Below are 5,800 nucleotides of genomic sequence, written 5' to 3'. Positions count from 1 at the left end.
GCCTCGTGGAAGGGACTTTGACCTGTGATTAGATCAAGCAGGCAGCAAGGCATTGATTGGTGCTAAGGTTAAAGGTAAGGTCCAATCTCTTGCTGAGGCCTGTTCTCTCAGTGAATCTGAGCAACACTCCCCTTTATCACTCTTTGCTTTCATTATCTGTAGTTCACATTTTGCCAGGAAGATGGTCTCACAATCTGTGATATTTTTTCTTCTTTGACTGAATAAACAATTTCACCTTTAACAGTGTTGGTAATCTTGAGGGACTATGTTCAGCTTAGCTGAACAAATATTATTTGTAGTTATTCAAAAAACAAGGTTGTGGCAGAAATGAGTATGGCCATGTGAAATTAGAATGGGTCATCATGATAATGATTGCATGGAGTAAAACTGGTTTGCAAGGCTTTGATAAGATTAATGGTGCATTGGAGCACACTTTGGTGTGAAACAGTGTTGGGGAAGCTACTTTAAAACTGTAAGCTTCATATAATTTAGAGGAGTTAAACTACAAGCAACTCTTTTGAAAAAGGAGTTAGCTACACTACAAGCTATTAACAAAAAGTAGCAAACTACACTGAAGCTATTTAAAGAAGAAAAGTTATCAATCGGATGATACTATTTACTTTAATACTTATACATTTAATTAGAGTGAAATTGCCTTAAGAAAGTTAACTATGGTATTTGTAGTAAAACCATAGCACCCACACAATTCACCATGACCAGAGGTGGAAAATAACGAATTACAACTACTCTCGTTACGGTACTCAAGTACATTTTTCTACTTTTTTAAGTATAAATAAATAATAGTACTTTTACTTGAGTTGATTAAAAGTTAAGTATTCAACTTCGCTACAGTTATTTTTCACCACAATTACAAAGTACAAAAAATAATATTTCATAATTTTTGATCAATTTAATGCATCCTTGGTGAAAGGAAGCATCAATTTCTTTCAAGAAACAAAAATATCTTGGTGTTCTAAAAATGGAAGTGTATATACTATATACAGGTGCATCTCAATAAATTAGAATGTCGTGGAAAAGTTCATTTATTTCAGTAATTCAACTCAAATTGTGAAACTCGTATATTAAATAAATTCAATGCACACAGACTGAAGTAGTTTAAGTCTTTGGTTCTTTTAATTGTGATGATTTTGGCTCACATTTAACAAAAACCCACCAATTCACTATCTCAAAAAATTAGAATACATCACAAGACCAATAAAAAAAAACATTTTTAGTGAATTGTTGGCCTTCTGGAAAGTATGTTCATTTACTGTATATGTACTCAATACTTGGTAGGGGCTCCTTTTGCTTTAATTACTGCCTCAATTTGGTGTGGCATGGAGGTGATCAGTTTGTGGCACTGCTGAGGTGGTATGGAAGCCCAGGTTTCTTTGACAGTGGCCTTCAGCTCATCTGCATTTTTTGGTCTCTTGTTTCTCATTTTCCTCTTGACAATACCCCATAGATTCTCTATGGGGTTCAGGTCTGGTGAGTTTGCTGGCCAGTCAAGCACGCCAACACCATGGTCATTTAACCAACTTTTGGTGCTTTTGGCAGTGTGGGCAGGTGCCAAATCCTGCTGGAAAATGAAATCAGCATCTTTAAAAAGCTGGTCAGCAGAAGGAAGCATGAAGTGCTCCAAAATTTCTTGGTAAACAGGTGCAGTGACTTTGGTTTTCAAAAACACAATGGACCAACACCAGCAGATGACATTGCACCCCAAATCATCACAGACTGTGGAAACTTAACACTGGACTTCAAGCAACTTGGGCTATGAGCTTCTCCACCCTTCCTCCAGACTCTAGGACCTTGGTTTCCAAATGAAATACGAAACTTGCTCTCATCTGAAAAGAGGACTTTGGAACACTGGGCAACAGTCCAGTTCTTCTTCTCCTTAGCCCAGGTAAGACGCCTCTGACGTCGTCTGTGGTTCAGGAGTGGCTTAACAAGAGGAATTTGACAACTGTAGCCAAATTCCTTGACACGTCTGTGTGTGGTGGCTCTTGATGCCTTGACCCCAGCCTCAGTCCATTCCTTGTGAAGTTCACCCAAATTCTTGAATCGATTTTGCTTGACAATCCTCATAAGGCTGCGGTTCTCTCGGTTGGTTGTGCATCTTTTTCTTCCACACATTTTCCTTCCACTCAACTTTCTGTTAACATGCTTGGATACAGCACTCTGTGAACAGCCAGCTTCTTTAGCAATGAATGTTTGTGGCTTAAACTCCTTGTGAAGGGTGTCAATGATTGTCTTCTGGACAACTGTCAGATCAGCAGTCTTCCCCATGATTGTGTAGCCTAGTGAACCAAACTGAGAGACCATTTTGAAGGCTCAGGAAACCTTTGCAGGTGTTTTGAGTTGATTAGCTGATTGGCATGTCACCATATTCTAATTTTTTGAGATAGTGAATTGGTGGGTTTTTGTTAAATGTGAGCCAAAATCATCACAATTAAAAGAACCAAAGACTTAAACTACTTCAGTCTGTGTGCACTGAATTTATTTAATACACGAGTTTCACAATTTGAGTTGAATTACTGAAATAAATGAACTTTTCCACGACATTCTAATTTATTGAGATGCACCTGTATAATATCATTTTCATAAAGTAACTTGTAACTAGGGATGGGCATTTTGGTTATTTTGTCTACTCGAGTACTCTGACTAATTACTTGAGTACTCGTCGAGTACTTGAGGGGCAATGACATGTTCATAACTTTATATATAATAACATGTCTGACAAACGTCTATAGCTGCTGCATTGTGTCTTGTTGTTCCAGTGTATTGTCTATTCATCATTATAGGCTGTTATAAAATAAAATGTTACAAAATGTACAAAAGATTGCATAATCAAAAGATGCGATTTTTTTCTCATCCACACCTATCACATCACTTCTGAAGATACTGATTTAACCACTGGAGTCTTATGGATTACTTTTATGCTGACTTATGTGATTTTGTTTAGCTTTAAAATGTTGCCACCCATTCACTTGCATTGTATGGACCTACAGAGCTGAAAAATTCTTTTAAAAATCTTCATTTGAGTTCAGCAGATGAAAGAAAGTCATACACATCTGGGGTGGCATGAGGGTGAGTAAATAATGAGAATTTAAATTTTTGGGTGAACTATCCCTTTAAGGGCTCTTGTCTGTACAATGTGACAAATGTAGTGTTTTATGACACTATAGCACTAGTCGTTGGAAAATATTGCATGTTACTGGAAAAGCTATTGTGAAAATAGCTGAGCAACTGTCACGTTACTGAAAAATGTAGTTAAGTTAGTAGCATTTCTTCTTTTTGTTACCTGCTCCCCAACACTGGTGTAAAATAACTAGAAAAAGAAAGTAGGACATATGTGGTTTGATTACCTTTCAAAGAACATATAGGGAAGTTTAAAGACACATTTTTTTAAGGTTTGAAGGTTATAGGTCTTGTATAGTTTGAATACTGGAGTAGTCTGAAAAGAGATTTGAAGCTTGACGGATATGAATCTTGTGTAGTTTGAATACTCAGTTTGAAGAGAGATTCTGAAGTTGAAAGGGAATGTAGGTCTTATGTGGTTTGAATACTTGAGCTGCTTGATGAGAGATTTGAAGTTTGAATACTATGAATCATTTTGTGTGTTTTGAATACATCATGAGTTTGAAAACAGATTCAAACTTTGAAGGTTATAAGCCTTGTGTAGTTTGAATTCTCAAGCCTTGTGCACAATACTTTACTCAAGATTGTCTCCTTTGATGTTTTGAGAGATCGCATGACCAACGGTCGTGTAGTGTGCACATTCCAGTGACTCGATGGATTTCAAACCTGCTTGAAATCTGACAGACGAGACCTCAGGTGTGTACGCTGCCCCGACAAGCGAGAAACCGACAATGAGTAAAAACCAATGAAATACAGAGAGAGAGCAAGAGGAGAGCAATGCATTGAGAAGCAGGAGACAAAAATAAAATTAAAAAAAACATCACCCACGTCTTCCTATCCGCTGTCTCATCATTATTTCCAGCTGTTTTCTTATTTTATTTCATTTTTGCTCACATATCACAAATAATCTGTGCACAAGTTTGTGAATAAAATCCAAACCGTTTTATGATTTGTCCACTTCCAACACATTATCAAACACACACACAGCAGCAGAGCACCCACTAATAAAACAAGAGTTTGAACTTTGCCGGTTATGTGCAGATTTAACCTCCTGAAACCCCCACACAGCATGACTGCTGTGTGCATTTTCCATATCCCTTTTTGATTTGTAACTAGTAGCACCCAATAAACAAGCAAAAAAATTAATAAAAAAAACATTCTAGAGCAAATAGTTTTCCTAAAAATGTAGGTCCACATATGTGGACAGCAAGACTAAGTGGTGAAATTTTAAGCAATTTCAAGCTATAGAAAGTCCGATTTTTTTCACCAAATAGTTTATTATGTGTCCAGGAGTTTGTTTTTCATGTTTTTGAGACGTTATTGACATTACAGCTAATTTTCTATAAAGGTGAATAAATAATTCAGATTCAAAGTAATGGCCAGCATCATCAGATAACTGCGAACAATGTTTCAGTAGTTCGCAAGTTAATGTAATCCTGCAGTGAGGATAGCATAAACATATGTGGCTTGCTGTCCCTGGCGGAGGGCTCGAGACTTGACCTGAGCTCGAATGCCCCCCCCCGATACGGTACTGGATTAGTAGTGATGGAATAGATAGGAGGAGATGGGGAGGTGGTGGGATGCCGGAAACAATCTCAACGCTACACAGAGGTAAGCAGCTGTTTCTATACTCTTACTCTGGCTGTGTGATTGGTCGGATTAAATTAACTTGTTCCTCCTGAACTTTGTTAATAAAACACCATTTCAGTAGTTCACAAATTAATGTAATCCTGCAGAATGTAATCCAAGAAACGGAACAGCAAGTCGCTGACGTCGTAGCCTTGTGAGGCGCGGAAGTGATGTGTTGGAAGGAATAAGAGGAACCGATTGATTTTAATGACAATACCTCCTCCCCCCCAAAAAAAATGGAACCTGAAATGACTTACTGGAAGGGAACAGGGCGCTCGCCTAGACTTATGTGCCATATGTGCAGAGGTGCCAAAGAAGATAGAACAAATGGAGCCGCTTGCAAAGGAAGCCTCATGCTAGGGTCTGCTTGGGGGATAGGAAACCAATAGGTGCAGGATAGGGAGGAATTAGAGAGTGAAATTAGGCTGAAACACTGAAAGACAGTGACGGTTGCGGCCGCATAGAAAATTAGCTCTCGCGGAGCACTGTTGTAATTGCAACTGGAGGGGCTTTGCCCTCCGATTGGGTAGGTCTGTCCCAGGCGTGGGAGAAACCGAGCCACCCGGGCCAGACCTTAAGCATCCCTCCAGATGCAAATCGTTCGATGGGAGGGGCCTGTGCAGCGAACGGGCTAACCTCATGTGTGTCCTGCAATCAAACAGGGACCTCACTGCATTCGAAACAAGTTTTCACTTCACAGTGGTATGAACGAGAGAGCCCACGATAAAAATAAACATGAGTAAGCTCACTCAGAATTCACACGGGAGGACCCTCACTGCTATTCGAACGGAAGAGCCCTTGATGTGTGTGTGAGAGGACCTTCGCAGCAGTACAGACGAGAGGGCTTTCGGACTTGCCCGGGTGGACACTCGCAGCATCCGAACGGGAGGACCCCCATTGCGATTCGAATGGGAGAGCCCTTGATGTATGTATGTGGGAGGGCCCTCTCAGCGGTACGGACGAGAGGGCTTCTGGGCCAGCCAGGGTGGACCCTCACAGCATCCGAATGGGAGGACCCTCACTGTGATTTGAA

Source organism: Myxocyprinus asiaticus, chromosome 23 (genome assembly GCF_019703515.2).
Source record: "Myxocyprinus asiaticus isolate MX2 ecotype Aquarium Trade chromosome 23, UBuf_Myxa_2, whole genome shotgun sequence".
Lineage (NCBI taxonomy): Eukaryota > Metazoa > Chordata > Actinopteri > Cypriniformes > Catostomidae > Myxocyprinus > Myxocyprinus asiaticus.
Note: the sequence above shows the minus strand (reverse complement) of the source record.